This window comes from Carassius gibelio, chromosome A3 (genome assembly GCF_023724105.1).
Source record: "Carassius gibelio isolate Cgi1373 ecotype wild population from Czech Republic chromosome A3, carGib1.2-hapl.c, whole genome shotgun sequence".
Classification (NCBI taxonomy): domain Eukaryota; kingdom Metazoa; phylum Chordata; class Actinopteri; order Cypriniformes; family Cyprinidae; genus Carassius; species Carassius gibelio.
In genome coordinates this window covers 28,348,984-28,369,700 of record NC_068373.1, presented here as the reverse complement: position 1 = coordinate 28,369,700, position 20,717 = coordinate 28,348,984, and positions in this window count along the sequence as shown.

The following is a 20,717-nucleotide window of genomic DNA, read 5'->3' as shown; positions in this document are numbered from 1 at the left end:
CCGTGCACGCGCATTAACTCTGGGTAACCAGTCAGAGGTTGATTAAACTAACTCTTCTCAGGTGTTTTGGAACCGACATACTCATGGTATGCCTGTTTGGGGTAAATCAACCCAGAGGTTATAGTTTATCAAATGGTAAGTTAACCAAGCTTTCTGGAATACCCCAATGGACTACTATGAATGTAAACATGCGCGCACACACACACACACACTACATGTCTATACATACATTAATCTGCATGTAAATATACTGATTAGAATGTATTACAATGAAAACCAAGAAAAAACTATTAAATAATAAACAAAGAAAATGCAAATTATTTTATCAGGCTTTATTTTAAATATCTAAAGGTATTAATGTATGTGCTTTTTATTATTCTAATAGAAATATCAATGCTTAGGGTACACAATTTCTGCTGTAACTATTTCATGTGCTGGAACATAACACTTTATATATATATATATATATATATATATATATATATATATATATATATATATATATATATATATATATATATATATATTAATTTACACAAATTACCTTGGACCTGTTGGCTTATAGTAGTATTAAGACCACTGATCTACAGTAAATGTGATTTATAAAGACCACTGATCTACAATAAAATAAAATAATAATTGAGACAAAGAACGTTGTGTAGTGATTTATTTTTAATTTTTCTTAACATAATCAAAGGACTTTAAAAATCCTTAGACTGGCTTATATATTCAAATGCAGAGCTCAATGTTAGGGTTCAAAACTGTACTTGCCCAGCCAAAAATAAATACATAAACAAAAATAAAATTGCTATTGTTTTCTTTGTAAATAAACTGCTATCTAATTTCACAATTCCAATTTCAATACCACAATAAACACTAACTATTAAGTTCAAACATTAATGAAGACAAGTGAACAGTCGGTTATAAAATAAGAAAAAATGTTCATTAATAGCACCGTTTTTTCAGGTACAGATATTGCATAATCAAATGTAAAATACTTCACTTAACACACACACACACATACATATACACATATATACAGTACAGAGCAAAAGTTTGGACACACCTTCTCATTCAAAGAGTTTTCTTTATTTTCATGACTATGAAAATTGTAGATTCACACTGAAGGCATCAAGGGCTATTTGATCAAGAAGGAGAGTGATGGGGTGCTGCGCCAGATGACCTGGCCTCCACAGTCACCGGACCTGAACCCAATCCAGATGGTTTAGGGGTGAGCTGGACCGCAGACAGAAAGCAAAAGGGCCAACAAGTGCTAAGCATCTCTCGGGGAACTACTTCAAGACTGTTGAAGACCATTTCAGGTGACTACCTCATGAAGCTCATCAAGAGAATGCCAAGAGTGTGCAAAGCAGTAATCAAAGCAAAAGAAGAACCTACAATATGACATATTTTCAGTTGTTTCACACTTTTTTGTTATGTATATAATTCCATATATAATTCCACATGTGTTAATTCATAGTTTTGATGCCTTCATAGTCATGAACAGTGTTGGGCAAGTTACTTTTAAAAAGTAATTAGTTACAGTTACTAGTTACTTCTTCCAAAAAGTAACTAAATTAGTAACTCAGTTACAAATTTTTAAAGTAACTAGTTACTTAAGAAAGTAACTATTGCGTTACTTTCAAGCAAAATTAAATTTTAAATGCTCAAACGTGACCCCACCTCTACCCCTCTTTAAAGGAACTTAAAATACATGTGCATGTTCAATTATTTATGATAAATCTGAATATTATAATGAAATGGACACTTAATACAATACATTATTAACAGAAACATGAAACATTGTACACACATCTAAAAAAAAAAGTTGCTGTGGGACAAAGTGAGACTAGCCTCCAATCAAATGGCAAGTATGTAGATATTATGTTTATATAGTGGATCAATGCAAATAACACGATAGATTTTTGGGAACTTTTGATATTTCCTTTTATTGTTTCTTTAATTTCTTGAAGGAAAAAGTAATGTATATACTTCTATTTAGAGAAGGCTACTTTTGGATTATTTGGGCTCGTCGCCTTACCTGTCTCTCGTTGACTGACTGGCTTGTGTTGTTCGTTGTGTGTCCAGTCCTGTCCGATGATGGGTCGTTCGCGAATGAGCGTTAGTGATGATGGATCGACTCGTTCGCGAATGAGCTTTTGATGAGTCGTTCGCGATTCGCGAATGAGCCGACTCTAAGAGCCGGCTTTTTTAGTTGAACTTCGGGAGCTGGCTCGCATATCTGAAGAGCCAACTCTATTTTTTCAAATTTAGCCTATAGAAATTAAATAATTATGTAATAAAAATTGAAATATTATAGTCAAAGTCATTTAAAGAGCCGTTTGTGAGCCAAAGAACCGGCTCTTTTCAGTGAGCTGAGTCAAAAGAGCCGAATTCCCATCACTACTATGCGTGCTTTCGAAAACCCGCCCAACTCTACCTCTGATTGGCTTACAATGAAATTTTACTCTACCTCAGCCAATCGTCAGCATTTATGCGCTTGTCTCGTGCTCTGCCCACTAACCAAGGAAGAACAGTAAAAAAAAGTATTTGCCTCTCGCTCAGAGATCTAGTTGGTCTGATGAAAAACAAAAAAACAGCTTCATCATCAGTTATAGTAACGCGCCGCATTTTTTGGCAGTAACGGTAACGGCGTTATTAAGATGAGAAGAGTAATCAATTAGATTACTCGTTACTGGAAAAAGTAATGCCGTTAGTAACGCCGTTATTTATAACGCCGTTATTCCCATCACTGGTCATGAAAATGAAGAAAACTCTTTGAATGAGAAGGTCTGTCCTTTACATACATATATATCCTTGTTAAAGCTGTTATTCAAGAGCAGTGAGTTATTTCTCTTTGTCTTTTGTTCACATTAATGACACAGACCGACAGTAGGTATAAGGCTTCTGCCTGGCACCTTAAGGGATTTTTTTCTCAATTGATTATCCATTGATTATCCAGACCGGCCAAATTGAAATAATATATCTCACATAAATGCTGTAAATATAATGCAGTTTTCATTATAATAACAATTATTTAATGACAGGTGAAAATATAATAAATATGTACTACAGTGCACATATTTAGGAAAATATGGCTATTTTTCTCAACTAACCTGCTATGGTCTTTAAATGGCTTTCTTGAGGTTAATGTAATGTTCTGTGACATAATTGTTCTCCTGCTGTTTTGATTGATGACTGATTGATCGATATTATTTATGAGGCATATATACATTTCCAGGGCTCTCAAGTCTCACGCATTGGGCGTGAGACCCACGCATTTCAATCCGTTCACACGCTCACACGCCACACCTTGTTAGAATTATTAATAGTTGTGCTACCAAATATTATTTTGGAATCTGCGATACTTTTTTCAGGATTCTTCGATGTATAATTTTTTTTTAATGAACAGCGTTTATTCAAAATATAAATCTCTTCTAACAATATTAATCTTTGATATCACTTCTTATCAATTTAACACATCCTGAATAAAAGATTCTAAAATCTAATAAAGAATACAATTTCTTATAAAAAAAAGAAAGGATAAAAATTTACTCACCCCAAACTATTGAACTGTAGTGAATTTTGTTAGAAAATATTTATATTTTAAATAAATGCTCTTCTTTTTAACTTTTTATTCATCAAAGAATCCTGAAAAAAGTATTACAGCTTCCAAAATAATATTTATCAGAAAAACTGTTGATAATTCTAATAATAAATCATCATATTATTCAGATTTCTGAAGGTCATGTGACACTGAAGACTGGAGGAATGATGCTGAAAATACAACTGCACATCACATGAATAAATTACACTTTCATGTATATTAAAAAAGAAAAAATTTAATATTACACGTTTTCCAGTATTTTTGATCAAATAAATGCTGTCTTGATGAGTAAAATAAATTCCTGTAAAAAAAACATTAAAAATCATTCTCATCCCAAACTCTGACCGGTAGTGTGTGTGTGTGTGTGTGTGTGTGTGTGTGTGTGTGTATAAGCCCACTAACACATAGGAAAGGCAAGGCAAGTTTATTTATATAGCACATTTCATACACAATGGTAATTCAAAGTGCTTTACATAAAAGAAGGTAAAATAATCATAAACAGATATTATAACAAAAATAAAACAAGCAATTTTAAAACTTTTAAAATGACTAAAAAATTTACTTAATTACAATGAATTTAAAAACAGTTACAAAATTATTTTACATTAAAAAAAAACAGTGAAAATATAGTGCAATCAGTTCGGACATTGCACAGTGCTCATTCAATAAATGCACAGCTAAACAGATGAGTTTTGAGCCTACACTGTAAAAAAAAAATTTGTTGTTTCAACTTAAAAAAGTAAGTGTTCGTGCTGCCTTAAAATGTTAAGTTGTCTGAACTTAAATTGTGAAGTTGTCTTCACTTACGATTAAGTTGACAGAACTTAAAAAAACAAGTGCAATAGACATAATTTAAGTTGCCTGAACTTAAATTGTGAAGTTGTCTTTACTTACGATTTAGTTGACATGACTTAAAAAAAACAAGTGCAATAAACATCATTTAAGTTGCCTGAACTTAAATTGAGAAGTTGTCTTTACTTACGATTTAGTTGACATGACTTAAAAAAACAAGTGCAATAGACATAATTTAAGTTGCCTGAACTTAAATTGTGAAGTTGTCTTTACTTACGATTTAGTCGACATGACTTAAAAAAACAAGTGCAATAGACATAATTCAAGTTATCTGAACTTAAATTGTAAAGTTGCCTTAACTAAGAATAAAGCTGATAGGACTTTATAATACAAGTGCAATGAACATAAGTTTAGTGGACTTGAATTGTGAAGTTGTCTTAACTATGAAAAGCTGAATAGACTAAAGTGCTTAACATTTAAAATGACAAGTTGTCTTAGTGGAGGATAAATCACTTGGATTTTATTTTTCAATTAAAACCAGTTTATAAACTGTTACTTTAAACATACAGTGATGTACTGCATAAACAAAAAAAGCATAAAATACAGCGTAATGCTCTGCATGAATGACACAGTATTAAGCATAGTGCTGTACTGCATAAAACAGATGTACTGCACAAACATACAGTAATGTACATTAACAATACTGTATAAACAAAACAAGTGTCTAAATTCAAACAAGATATTTTTATAATAAAGGGTTAGTTCACCCAAATAGCAAATTTATGTAATTAATAACTTACCCTCATGTTGTTCCAAACCAGTAAGACATCTGTTTATCTTTGTAACACGGTTTAAGATATTTTATATTTAGTCTGAGAGCTCTCAGTCCCTCCATTGAAGCTGTGTGAACGGTATACTGTCCATGTCCAGAAAGGTAAGAAAAACATCATCAAAGTAGTCCATGTGACATCAGAGGGTCAGTTAGCATCGAAAATACATTTTGGTCCAAAAATAGCAAAAACGACGACTTTATTCAGCATTGTCTTCTCTTCCGTGTCTGTGTGAGAGAGAGAGTTCAAAACAAAGCAGTTTGTCATATCCGGTTTGCGAACGAATCATTCGATGTAACCGGATCTTTTTGAACCAATTCATTGATTCTAAACTGATTCTGTGCTAATTTTATGAGCGCGGGTAAACCGAAGGCTTGAATCAAGTGCAATCATCGCCAATGACGGCATTACGTCGAGCGCAAAAGAACCGGTGAACAATTTTCTTCAACCGGTTTATTGAATTGAACTGTATGAAAGAACTACTGGTGATCCGAAAACTGATGCAACCGGTTCTTCACTCGTGAACGAGTCAGTCTATTGTTCGTTATCTGGCTCGGCTCGGTGTTCATCTTCAGTTCTCTCTTCACAGCAGTTCAGTCAGTGTACTGTTTGAGTAAATGAATTAACACGTTAACAAAGTTGATAGCTTAAGTCATTTGTGGATTAATGCGTATAGGAGACGCAAACTGTTTAAAACGATTTGGTGAATTGGTTCAAAAAGATCCGGTTACATCGAATGATTTGTTCGCGAACCGGATATACACACTGCTTTGTTTTGAACTCTCTCACAACAGAAACGGATGATATTTTTCTTACCTTTCTGGACATGGACAGTAGACTGTACACACAGCTTCAATGGAGGGACTGAGAGCTCTCGGACTAAATCTAAAACATCTTAAACTGTGTCCTGAAGATAAACTGAGGTCTCACGGGTTTGGAACGACATGAGGGTGAGTTATTAATTACATAAATTTTTTATTTGGGTGAACTAACCCTTTAAGTTACATAAATTGTCACTGCATAAAGAACCACATTAAGAAAAAAAATCATTTAACATTCTTTGTTTTAAAACAACCAGAAATTCACCAATAAATCATGACCAAAAACAAAAAGGCACAGAACGTATACCTTTCAGTTAAAATGCTAAACAGTTTTGCGAAAGAGTCTATTTTTCAGTCCATGCACCGTCAAGGAACAGTGATCACCTCCAAGGTCAATTAAAATCTTCTGAATTACCTCAAATGTGTAGCGTAGTTTTTTGGGATAATCAATGTTAAGCGCAAAAATCAGTACGACTAGTTGAGCCACAGCATGAGGGAGGTCTTTGGCATCACTCAGGACAACTTGTTCCTCCACTACCACGTAGTAGTCAAAGGCATCATCTCCATCAGGCATTATGAGAATGCCCACATCCATTCCCACCATCACACCGTCTTCAATGTCAGTTTCCTACAGCAAGTATATTAAAACATTTACTGAGAATGTCAGTTATTTTATTGAAAGTATATAACACAATTTTTAGCCAAAACTTAAGTAATGAAAATATCTTAATTCTGAGACTCGGTCTTGTTTGTATTTTACCGTTATCTACATCAAATCATCCTACATAAATGTACAAAGATTCTATGAAAATATAACCCTGATATCTTTAATACTGACGAAGGCCTGAAATCACAGTGAAATTAATAGCTGAAATTCAACTTTGGCATTTATCTCATAATTACATTACAAAACTATAATACATTTCATAGACAGGGTCCTGATTAAACATACACAGAACATTATTTTAAGCAAAGGTATAATATTAACATGCAAGTCTACCTCAGCTGACTTGAAGAAATCTGATGGATCCTCGCCGAGGTAATGTGGAAGGCCTTGAAGAACAACGGCCCTTTTCATTGACATGGAATTCTTAAATAAAAGAAAAAAATGATTAGATTGATTTAGGGCAAGGCTGACAATGTAACTGCTTTATAACCATTATAGTGGAAAGCAGGGGTGCTGAAGCACCTGCTGGCATGTAGCCCATGAAAAAAAAAAAATGCGGGGTGCTGGTGGTGCAATGTTAAATAAACATTTTGTAACAAATTAATAATTATTGAATAAAATGGTGCTGTTAATTGTTGCCAAAGTGTATTTAAGAAAAACATTTATTATCACTATAACTATGCAGATTAAATACATAGTTTTTTTCTTTTGTCATTTCATTACACATAACTTTATGAACTATAATATGATTTCTTTGTAAGTGTAAATTTCTTCAGTTGTTACCAATTGCATGTCAATTGCTGTTTAATTAAACTGTTGAATTAATTAACGGTTTAATAAAAATAAAATTAAAAAAAGTTGACATGTTCAATTATTTCCCCCATGTTATATGTAAACTTCGATTTAACTCAAAGTTTACATGATGCAGCACGTCACTGATGTGAAAAAAAAATTGCAGCAATGCACAACACTAAAGATCACATTTTTAAAAATCTGTTCTTTTAAGTAAACTGTACATACATAGGCAGAAGAAGAGTAGGAGCCTGTGCACAGCCTTAAAAGCTGATATTTGGACACATTTTGGGTCTTATGATGATGGAGAGAAAAGGGAAAGGAACAGTGGACAGAAAATGACATGTTAGTTGATGCGTGACTCTATAGATCCAAACTTAAATAACCCAAACACATTTTAATTTGAAGCACACAACTAAAATACTCACATCACGGTCAATCTTGCATAGAAGACTTTTCAGTTCTGAAAATGCTGCTCAACTTGGCTCTAAACATCTGAAGGAACCTGGTTACATACTGATCCAACCCTGAGAAAAAAGACTTCATGAGGTCCTTAGATGTTAAGCGAGTGAACTCTGCTTCAATCTGTTAAAAGACATGACATTTACTTTTTTTGCATTTCATAAATTAAAATAGGTATGTGCTACATAAATTAATAGCAATGGCATTGAATAACTGCATTTATATAACTAACAATAATATAATTCCCTTAAAGTGGAGGCAGTGACCAATTTGTAAATGTGACAAATGTATAAACAATAATTCTAAAGTATTTTAGCTTCAGAAAGACTATTGTGACTAAAGAACTTAAGACATAGGGGTCTAAAGGTACACATTAATTTCGAACTGTTTCGGAATGGGCCTTACAGTTCATTGTACATGTGTGCCAAATGCAAACATTAGTTAGCAGTAAGCTTGTGTTGCATGCAGAACATACTTAAATTGTGTTTTCACATGGACATTAAGTAACGGACTGTATGTTTGTTTAGCAAAGATTCTAAAGTAATGGCTCACAAGAAAAAACGTGGAAATGTAGCAGAGTTCTAGGCAAACATGCACTAGATTGAAGTGTTTAACCGTTACACTTGCGTCTCACATCTTTTGCACAGTCTAGCAAGTTGGCATGACAATTTCTGTAAATCCCTCATGTCCCAAAAGCACGTCTTGAAACCATAGTATTTTGCACTATGCTTAGTGCTTTTCTGAACAGTTCCTGCGCGTTGCGCCTCGCCCCACCCATGGGATTCTCTAACGTGCTCGCCTGAAGACCAATCATTAAGGGAACACTTCAAGCATTGTGCATAAATTTATATTTACCAAGTCGCTACTCGTCGCTGCCCGACGCCGGCTCACATTGAAAATGAATGACTTCCGGCCACTTTGACGCTCTCGACGGTGGCGGTGTGGACACAGTTATTGATGAAGTCATATCGCCCTTTTTATATAAATGCTGTTTATCGCCTAGGCCTTCGTTAACATTTTATTACTCACCTTAAACTGCACTTAACAGATAAACAATCCCCAGAGCCAAGACAAGCACACACGAATTACCAAAACATATAGTGAGGCTGCCGCGTTAAATTGAGGAAATATCAGACGTTGCAGGTGCATTTTTAGTTCATCGTCTGTATAAAAAAAATAATAATAATAATAAAAAAAATATCTTTTCTATTCTATCTTTTAATATTGTTCCTATTATTTGTCTCTAATGAATTTAACTTATTTAAACGAAAAAAAAAAAAAATCTTCCCCCAAATTACCGATTGGTATATGTAAGGCGTTAAATGGCTTACAGATAATTTTCATTAAAATGTGTAACATTAGGACTACGTTAGTTGGCCTACTCACCCAAAACTGGTCAGGATGAAGCTCGAAGATTCAGTTAATACATTTAAAAGCAGGTTTCTGCTAACTCTAAAAGACTAACTTAACAGATAAACGCCGTTGACAATCGAGGGAAAAACTCAAGATTGGAGCAAGCACATGGAAGGGTAAACGTGAGAAAATGGCGATGGCTGAAAACAGACGTTCATCTTCTGACGTCATATATATCTTTTTTTTTATTAATTAATTAAATTTCTAACGACAGGAAGAAATGTTTGAAAGGGAATTATTTTGCCACTGTTTAAGAATGCGAACCGCCAAATAAGCACAAAGAAGAAGAAGAAGATTTTGCCAAGGAGTATTACATTTTCAATATGAAAAGCGTTAACGTCCCATGACTGGCTTACAAAGTTCAAATAATTTTTGAGCGCGAAACTGTTTAAGGCGTTGTTTATACTACAGATAGTTGATTACAGTTAATTAAAACAACATCTTAGAAGTGAGTACAGAAGCACTCAAAATAATTAAAAATCTTATAAATCTATTTCATGTAACGTAATCCAATATAAAACGTACCGTTCTGGTATTCACAATTATAAAAGATGATAACGTTACATATTAAACAGATTTTGGAGTAACTTAACATACTCACCTTACACTGACCAATATGAAGGTCCACGGCTCAGTTAACACGATGAAAATCTGGTTTGTACTGTCTGCCAAAACAAATTCGACGGTTAAACGACTCGGGTAACGTTAACGTTGTTTGAGGAGAAACTCCAGCAAGAACATCACAACATAAAATGAGAAAATGGCGGTGCTGCAGAACGACTCTTCTGGCTCATTCAGGAAAAATAATTTAAATTCTTTTTTTTTTCTTCTAATCAATGATACAATAAATTTGATCTAATTTCCACATACAGTATTACATTTTAAATATGAAAGTTGCATTATTTGTCTTATAATGGTCACATGAATTCATGCAAAACTGAAATAAGGCGGTGGTTGTTGTTGGATTATTATCTTTAAATTTATTAAAATCATATATTAGAAGCGCGTACATAAACGTTCAGAATATTTATGTCGATCAATATTCAAATCTATTATGTTAAACATTTTACATAAATTCACAGATATTTGGCATTAATTACCTCAAATTAATCAAGATGATGGTCTGTAGTTCAATTAAAACCAAATAAACAGGTTGCCTGTTTGCAAAACCGATTTTAACTTTAAAAGAGGAAGGTTTTAGATCCTGCAGACTAGAACAAGCATTGTTAAAGTGAGAAAATGGCGTTGCTGCAGAAGGACTTTCATCCTCTGAGGTCATCCGAAAATTATATATATAGAAAGTCATACATTTTAATCTTAAAATAGCTTAAAGATTACATTGATATTTACATTTTGCGGTTTATGGACATTATATTATCAATGGCAAGCATAGAAATATATAAAGTAAATGCATAAAAAATAATAACAATAAATAAAATAAAAAGTTGACAAATACAATTTTAAAATGTATCGATATCAAATATTAGTTAATATTAGTTTCCATTTGCACGTATTTGTATTTAAAGCTCAAATATTGGAAGCAGCTATGTTAACTGATATATCTAAGTTCAGTTGACTCATTATTTTAAGTCTGATAAGTTAAGCCAAGAAAAACTTAAATATTTGAGTCATCTCAATAAGTTCAATCCAAATAAGTTAACTTAACTCGAAATGTTAAGTTATGATAACTAATTGGCGCAATCATTTTTTACAGTGTAGATTTAAATGTGACTAGTGTTTTAGCACATCTGATCTCTTCTGGAATTTACCTGGATTATTTTAATTTAAGCCGTTTTGTAATTAATTCATTTATTTTATTGATTTGATTAACTATAATTTGCTTAAACATTATGATTTTGTATTTTTGTCTGTCTGATTGAATGCTTGTTAAAAAATAAATCAGACGTTACTCAATAGTTACTCAGTACTTGAGTAGTTTTTTCACCAAACACTTTTTTACTCTTACTCAAGTAATTATTTGGATGACTACTTTTTACTTTTACTTAAGTCGTATTAATCTGAAGTAAAAGTACTCCGAAAACGGTCGAATTCCTGGTATAAATCTGCAGCCTCCCAGTCAGTCTTTGGGTGCTCAAATTGTGGGGAAGCCATGTTACACTTCTGACACCATGTAAGACACTGGAGACAATAAAGACAGCGAGTGTAACTGCACGATAGTTGATTTTACTGCAGAGCACGGAACGGCAACTCAAGCTGATCTGTACAAAAATCGCAGGCGCCGACAACGTAACAGCGCGCTCTAGTGGCAACACAATACATTACAATTACATTTTCTTTTCATAATCATCTTTAAGAGTTCATGATCATTTCTGTTCAACTTTATTTCTCAGTTAATAAATCTGAATCAACAGAGTCGCGAACATGCTCCGAATTCCCGATCTGAATCAAAATCAACAATATATCCTAAAAGAGTTCTATTTTTTTTTTACAAAAACAATACATTTTACTGACCACAAACTTTTGAACTCTAGTGTTTATTGTTAGAAAAGTCTTCTATTTTAAATAAATGCTCTTCTTTTTAACTTTTCATTCATCAAAGAATCCTGAAAGAAGTATCACTGTTTCAGCAGCACAACTCTGATAATAAATCATCATTCAATATTATTCTGATTTCTGAAGATCATGTGACACTGAAGACTGGAGAAATGATGCTGGAAATCACAGAAATAAAATAGATTTGAATGTATATTAAAATAAAAATAATGTTGTTTTACTTCATAATAATATTTCACTTTTTTCCTGTATTTTTGATCAAATAAATGCAGTTTTGATGAGTAAACTCCTGTAAGAAAAAATAAATAAAAAAATACATAAAACATAAAAAATCATTCTGATCCCAAACTCTGACCCGTGTGTGTGTGTGTGTATGTGGCACTTAAACACACTAATCCCCATAATAATAAAGATGCTAAATACTCATCTGAGGAGGAAACTATGTTGCATCATAATCAAAGGATGTGTGACGTACACTAATTTCACTGATTTAGGGTAGAGTAAAAATATTTACTGTATTGCGCAAGTTAGTTCATACTTAGATATAATTTTATATGCAATATTACCTTTTCTTTTCATCATCATCTTTAAGAGTTCATGATAATTTATGTTCAACTTCATTTCTCAGTTGATTAATCCATCCAAAATTCATAAAACACAACACATGCAACTGAGGTACAAGAAGTATTGACATCCAAAAGTCATTGAAATCATTTAAAAATCCCATGGACAGGTTAAAAAAAAAAGCATCAGGTCAAATATTCATTTATCACGAATTAACTGTTTCACAAACACTTCCTGCTCCGAAGTGCCGATCTGAATCAACGGAGTCGCGAACAGGCTCCGAAGTGCCGATCTGAATCAACCGAGTCGCGAACAGGCTTTGAAGTGCCGATCTGAATCAACGGAGTCGCGAACAGACTCCGAAGTGCCGACCTGAATCAACCGAGTCTCGAAAAGGCTCAGAAGTACCGATCTGAATCAACGGAGTCGCGAACAGGCTCCGAAGTGCCGATCTGAATCAACCGAGTCGCGAACAAGCTCCGAAGTGCCGATCTGAATCAACCGAGTCTCGAAAAGGCTCAGAAGTACCGATCTGAATCAACGGAGTCGCGAACAGGTTTCGAAGTGCCGATCTGAATCAACGGAGTCGCGAACAGGCTCCGAAGTCCCGATCTGAATCAACAGAGTCGCGAACAGGCTCCGAAGTGCCGATCTGAATCAACAGAGTCGCGAACAGGCTCCGAAGTGCCGATCTGAATCAACCGAGTCGCGAAAAGCCTCCGAAGTGCCGATCTGAATCAAACGAGTCGCGAACATGCTTCGAAGTGCCGATGTGAATCAATGAGTTGCTAACAGGCTCCGAAGTAATAATTAAGAAAAATAAAAATAATTAAGAATGGTCTTTCTCTATATTATATTAACAGCCTAACTTTTAAAGAGCAATGCACCATAAGATCACATTTAAACTATAAAAACACTATGTATTATTATTTCAGCCTATATTAATAACCTCTTTGTATAAAAACAGAATACATTTCTTACCAAATTCATTCAACACGTTATTAAATCATAATTAGTTTTTAAACACTGACAGGAACTTTCAGAGCTGATTTCAAAATTACTGCGTTTATAAAACAACTCTATGAAAGACTCAGATCACGTATCTAAAAATAAATCGCTATAGTAAAAGAGAAATAATAAGAGGAGTGAAGTTTCCTACCGTTCTGCTGTGTTTGGTCATCACGCGCGTCTGCTGTTGACACGCGGCTATTGATAGTGATGCTACAGTCAAAAATCAGAAATAATTCAAACTTATCAAAATAAAATATATAAAATGACGGTTTCTATTATAATATCCTTTAAAATATCATTTATTTCTGTGATGTGCAGCTGTATTTTCAGCATCATTCCTCCAGTCTTCAGTGATCTGATCTTCAGAAATCATGAAAATATGATGATTTATTATTAGGATTATTAATAGTTGTGCTACCAAATATTATTTTGGAATCTTTGATACTTCTTTCAGGATTCTTCGATGTATAACATTTTTTAATGAACAGCGTTTATTCAAAATATAAATCTCTTCTAACAATATTAATCTTTGATATCACTTCTTATCAATTTAACACATCCTGAATAAAAGATTTTAAAATCTAATAAAGAATACAATTTCTTGTAAAAAAAAAAAGGATAAAAATTTACTGACCCCAAACCATTGAACTGTAGTGAAAATTGTTAGAAAATATTTATATTTTAAATAAATGCTCTTCTTTTTAACTTTTTATTCATCAAAGAATCCTGAAAAAGTATTACAGCTTCTAAAATAATATTTATCATAAAAACTGTTGATAATTCTAATAATAAATCATCATATTATTCAGATTTCTGAAGATCATGTGACACTGAAGACTGGAGGAATGATGCCGAAAATACAGCTGCACATCACATGAATAAATTACACTTTCATGTATATTAAAAAAGAAAAAAGTTAATAATATTTCACAATATTACACGTTTTCCAGTATTTTTTATCAAATAAATGCTGTCTTGATGAGTAAAATAAATTCCTGTAAAAAAACATTAAAAATCATTCTGATCCCAAACTCTGACCGGTAGTGTTTGTGTGTGTGTGTGTGTGTGTGTGTGTGTGTTTGTGTGTATAAGCCCACTAACACATAGGCAAGGCAAGGCAAGGCAAGGCAAGTTTATTTATATAGCACATTTCATACACAATGGTAATTCAAAGTGCTTTACATAAAAGAAAGTAAAATAATCATAAAGAAAAATTATAACAAAAATAAAACAAGCAATTTTAAAACTTTTAAAATGACTAAAAAATGTACTTAATTACAATGAATTTAAAAACAGTTACAAAAATATTTTACATTAAAAAAAAAACAGTGAAAATATAGTGCAATCAGTTCGGACATTGCACAGTACTCATTCAATAAATGCACAGCTAAACAGATGAGTTTTGAGCCTAGATTTAAATGTGACTAGTGTTTTAGCACATCTGATCTCTTCTGGAATTTACCTGGATTATTTTAATTTAAGCCGTTTTGTAATTAATTCATTTATTTTATTGATTTGATTAACTATAATTTGCTTAAACATTATGATTTTGTATTTTTGTCTGTCTGATTGAATGCTTGTTAAAAAATAAATCAGACGTTACTCAATAGTTACTCAGTACTTGAGTAGTTTTTTCACCAAACACTTTTTTACTCTTACTCAAGTAATTATTTGGATGACTACTTTTTACTTTTACTTAAGTCGTATTAATCTGAAGTAAAAGTACTCCGAAAACGGTCGAATTCCTGGTATAAATCTGCAGCCTCCCAGTCAGTCTTTGGGTGCTCAAATTGTGGGGAAGCCATGTTACACTTCTGACACCATGTAAGACACTGGAGACAATAAAGACAGCGAGTGTAACTGCACGATAGTTGATTTTACTGCAGAGCACGGAACGGCAACTCAAGCTGATCTGTACAAAAATCGCAGGCGCCGACAACGTAACAGCGCGCTCTAGTGGCAACACAATACATTACAATTACATTTTCTTTTCATAATCATCTTTAAGAGTTCATGATCATTTCTGTTCAACTTTATTTCTCAGTTAATAAATCTGAATCAACAGAGTCGCGAACATGCTCCGAATTCCCGATCTGAATCAAAATCAACAATATATCCTAAAAGAGTTCTATTTTTTTTTTTACAAAAACAATACATTTTACTGACCACAAACTTTTGAACTCTAGTGTTTATTGTTAGAAAAGTCTTCTATTTTAAATAAATGCTCTTCTTTTTAACTTTTCATTCATCAAAGAATCCTGAAAGAAGTATCACTGTTTCAGCAGCACAACTCTGATAATAAATCATCATTCAATATTATTCTGATTTCTGAAGATCATGTGACACTGAAGACTGGAGAAATGATGCTGGAAATCACAGAAATAAAATAGATTTGAATGTATATTAAAATAAAAATAATGTTGTTTTACTTCATAATAATATTTCACTTTTTTCCTGTATTTTTGATCAAATAAATGCAGTTTTGATGAGTAAACTCCTGTAAGAAAAAAAAAAAAAAAAAATACATAAAACATAAAAAATCATTCTGATCCCAAACTCTGACCCGTGTGTGTGTGTGTGTGTAGCACTTATACACACTAATCCCCATAATAATAAAGATGCTAAATACTCATCTGAGGAGGAAACCGTTGCATCATAATCAAAGGATGTGTGACGTACACTAATTTCACTGATTTAGGGTAGAGTAAAAATATTTACTGTATTGCGCAAGTTAGTTCATACTTAGATATAATTTTATATGCAATATTACCTTTTCTTTTCATCATCATCTTTAAGAGTTCATGATAATTTATGTTCAACTTCATTTCTCAGTTGATTAATCCAACCACAATTCATAAAACACAACACATGCAACTGAGGTACAAGAAGTATTGACATCCAAAAGTCATTGAAATCATTTAAAAATCCCATGGACAGGTTAAAAAAAAAGCATCAGGTCAAATATTCATTTATCACGAATTAACTGTTTCACAAACACTTCCTGCTCCGAAGTGCCGATCTGAATCAACGGAGTCGCGAACAGGCTCCGAAGTACCGATCTGAATCAACCGAGTCACGAACAGGCTCCGAAGTGCCGATCTGAATCAACGGAGTCACGAACAGGGTCCGAAGTGCCGATCTGAATCAACGGAGTCGCGAACAGGCTCCGAAGTGCCGATCTGAATCAACCGAGTCGCGAACAGGCTCCGAAGCATAGACAGTAAAAGAAATGGACACAGCGACCCCATTGGAACTCAATTGAGACAAGTGAAGCCCATTTTTAACGTTTTTTAGCACTTCCGTTTCTGACGCGCAGACTCAAACAAAGCTTGACGACGTCAGCAACCTGTCTGACAGATGTAAATCTTCTAGTAGCTGTGCGTGCAAACTGCCATCGTTAATCTTGCAGAGACGCTGAGCTTGAACGGGGAGTACTTTGTCGTGAGTGAGCAAGAGTAAGTATTCTGATTAATTATTTTGTATAGTATTATAAAACGTAACGCCAGTACGCCATATTAAGTTATTGCCTGCGAGCTTCTCCTCCTGTCTGTACGGTAATGCGACAGAGAGCCGAGTGGTTATGACGCAATCGTTAGCCTATTTTTTACAAAAACTGTTTATAAGGGGCCATAATGTAACATAGAAGGTAATGGAGACCTTTATACATTGTCGTGTATCTTTAGAAATAAATAATGGACAAACGGAGTCTTTAAATGCCTCAGATGTAAAGTTATTCGCTGTCAAAGTGACGCCAAAATGAATGGGAGTCAATGGGAATGCTAACGCAAGTGAAGTTCTGCTAAAAGATGGCAGCCCCCACCCGACTTCAACTTCCGGTCGAGTTCCTTGCCCCCTGCTCCGAAGTGCCGATCTGAATCAATGGAGTCGCGAACAGGCTCCGAAGTGCCGATCTGAATTAACCGAGTCACGAACAGGCTCCGAAGTGCCGATCTGAATCAACGGAGTCGCGAACAGGCTCCGAAGTGCCGATCTGAATCAACGGAGTCGCCAACAGGCTCAGAAGTGCCGATCTGAATCAACAGAGTCGCGAACAGGCTCCGAAGTGCCGATCTGAATCAACAGAGTCGCGAAAAGGCTCCGAAGTGCCGATCTGAATCAAACGAGTCGCGAACATGCTTCGAAGTGCCGATGTGAATCAACCGAGTCGCTAACAGGCTCCGAAGTCCCGTTCTGAAAACTTCGAGCAAAGAATTTAAAAAATACATTTATTTTAACATAGTAAAAATAATTAAGAATGGTCTTTCTCTATATTATATTAACAGCCTAACTTTTAACGAGCAATGCACCATAAGATCACATTTAAACTATAAAAAACACTATGTATTATTATTTCAGCCTATATTAATAACCTCTTTGTATAAAAACAGAATACATTTCTTACCAAATTCATTCAACACGTTATTAAATCATAATTAGTTTTTAAACACTGACAGGAACTTTCAGAGCTGATTTCAAAATTACTGCGTTTATAAAATAACTCTATGAAACACTCAGATCACGTATCTAAAAATAAATCGCTATAGTAAAAGAGAAATAATAAGAGGAGTGAAGTTTCCTACCGTTCTGCTGTGTTTGGTCATCACGCGCGTCTGCTGTCGACACGCGGCTATTGATAATGATGCTACAGTCAAAAATCAGTAATAATTCAAACTTATCAAAATAAAATATATAAAATAACGGTTTCTATTTTAATATCCTTTAAAATATCATTTATTTCTGTGATGTGCAGCTGTATTTTCAGCATCATTCCTCCAGTCTTCAGTGATCTGATCTTCAGAAATCATGAAAATATGATGATTTATTATTAGGATTATTAATAGTTGTGCTACCAAATATTATTTTGGAATCTGTGATACTTCTTTAAGGATTCTTCGATGTATAAATTTTTTTAATGAACAGCGTTTATTCAAAATATAAATCTCTTCTAACAATATTAATCTTTGATATCACTTCTTATCAATTTAACACATCCTGAATAAAAGATTTTAAAATCTAATAAAGAATACAATTTCTTGTAAAAAAAAAAAAAAGGATTAAAATTTACTGACCCCAAACCATTGAACTGTAGTGAAAATTGTTAGAAAATATTTATATTTTAAATAAATGCTCTTCTTTTTAACTTTTTATTCATCAAAGAATCCTGAAAAAAGTATTACAGCTTCTAAAATAATATTTATCAGAAAAACTGTTGATAATTCTAATAATAAATCATCATATTATTCAGATTTCTGAAGATCATGTGACACTGAAGACTGGAGGAATGATGCCGAAAATACAGCTGCACATCACATGAATAAATTACACTTTCATGTATATTAAAAAAGAAAAAGATTAATAATATTTCACAATATTACACGTTTTCCAGTATTTTTTATCAAATAAATGCTGTCTTGATGAGTAAAATAAATTCCTGTAAAAAAACATTAAAAATCATTCTGATCCCAAACTCTGACCGGTAGAGTGTGTGTGTGTGTGTGTGTGTGTGTGTGTGTGTGTATAAGCCCACTAACACATAGGCAAGGCAAGGCAAGTTTATTTATATAGCACATTTCATACACAATGGTAATTCAAAGTGCTTTACATAAAAGAAGGTAAAATAATCATAAAGAAAAATTATAACAAAAAATAAAACAAGCAATTTTAAAACTTTTAAAATGACTAAAAAATTTACTTAATTACAATGAATTTAAAAACAGTTACAAAAATATTTTACATAAAAAAAAAACAGTGAAAATATAGTGCAATCAGTTCGGACATTGCACAGTACTCATTCAATAAATGCACAGCTAAACAGATGAGTTTTGAGCCTAGATTTAAATGTGACTAGTGTTTTAGCACATCTGATCTCTTCTGGAATTTACCTGGATTATTTTAATTTAAGCCGTTTTGTAATTAATTCATTTATTTTATTGATTTGATTAACTATAATTTGCTTAAACATTATGATTTTCTATTTTTGTCTGTCTGATTGAATGCTTGTTAAAAAATAAATCAGACGTTACTCAATAGTTACTCAGTACTTGAGTAGTTTTTTCACCAAACACTTTTTTACTCTTACTCAAGTAATTATTTGGATGACTACTTTTTACTTTTACTTGAGTCGTATTATTCTGAAGTAAAAGTACTTTTACTTGAGTACAATTTTTGGCTACTCTACCCACCTCTGTTTCTCACCTTCAGCCCAGTTGAGCGTTTTGTAAATTTCTCTGCCTTGACCGCCTATCCACGTACCCAGCCAGCCGGCTTGCTGCTTTGCAGTTAGTTCGGATAGTGCTCCATCAAAAACAAACGTGACATGGCTCCGAAAACGGTCGAATTCCTGGTATAAATCTGCAGCCTCCCAGTCAGTCTTTGGGTGCTCAAATTGTGGGGAAGCCATGTTACACTTCTGACACCATGTAAGACACTGGAGACAATAAAGACAGCGAGTGTAACTGCACGATAGTTGATTTTACTGCAGAGCACGGAACGGCAACTCAAGCTGATCTGTACAAAAATCGCAGGCGCCGACAACGTAACAGCGCGCTCTAGTGGCAACACAATACATTACACTTACATTTTCTTTTCATCATCATCTTTAAGAGTTCATGATCATTTCTGTTCAACTTTATTTCTCAGTTAATAAATCTGAATCAACAGAGTCGCGAACATGCTCCGAATTCCCGATCTGAATCAAAATCAACAATATATCCTAAAAGAGTTCAATTTTTTTTTACAAAAACAATAAATTTTACTGACCACAAACTTTTGAACTCTAGTGTTTATTGTTAGAAAAGTCTTCTATTTTAAATAAATGCTCTTCTTTTTAACTTTTCATTCATCAAAGAATCCTGAAAGAAGTATCACTGTTTCAGCAGCACAACTCTGATAATAAATCATCATTTAATATTATTCTGATTTCTGAAGATCATGTGACACTGAAGACTGGAGAAATGATGCTGGAAATCACAGAAATAAAATAGATTTTAATGTATATTAAAATAAAAATAATGTTGTTTTACTTCATAATAATATTTCACTTTTTTCCTGTATTTTTGATCAAATAAATGCAGTTTTGATGAGTAAACTCCTGTAAGAAAAATAAAAATAAAAATACATAAAACATAAAAAATCATTCTGATCCCAAACTCTGACCCGTGTGTGTGTGTGTGTGTGTGTGTGTGTAGCACTTATACACACTAATCCCCATAATAATAAAGATGCTAAATACTCATCTGAGGAGG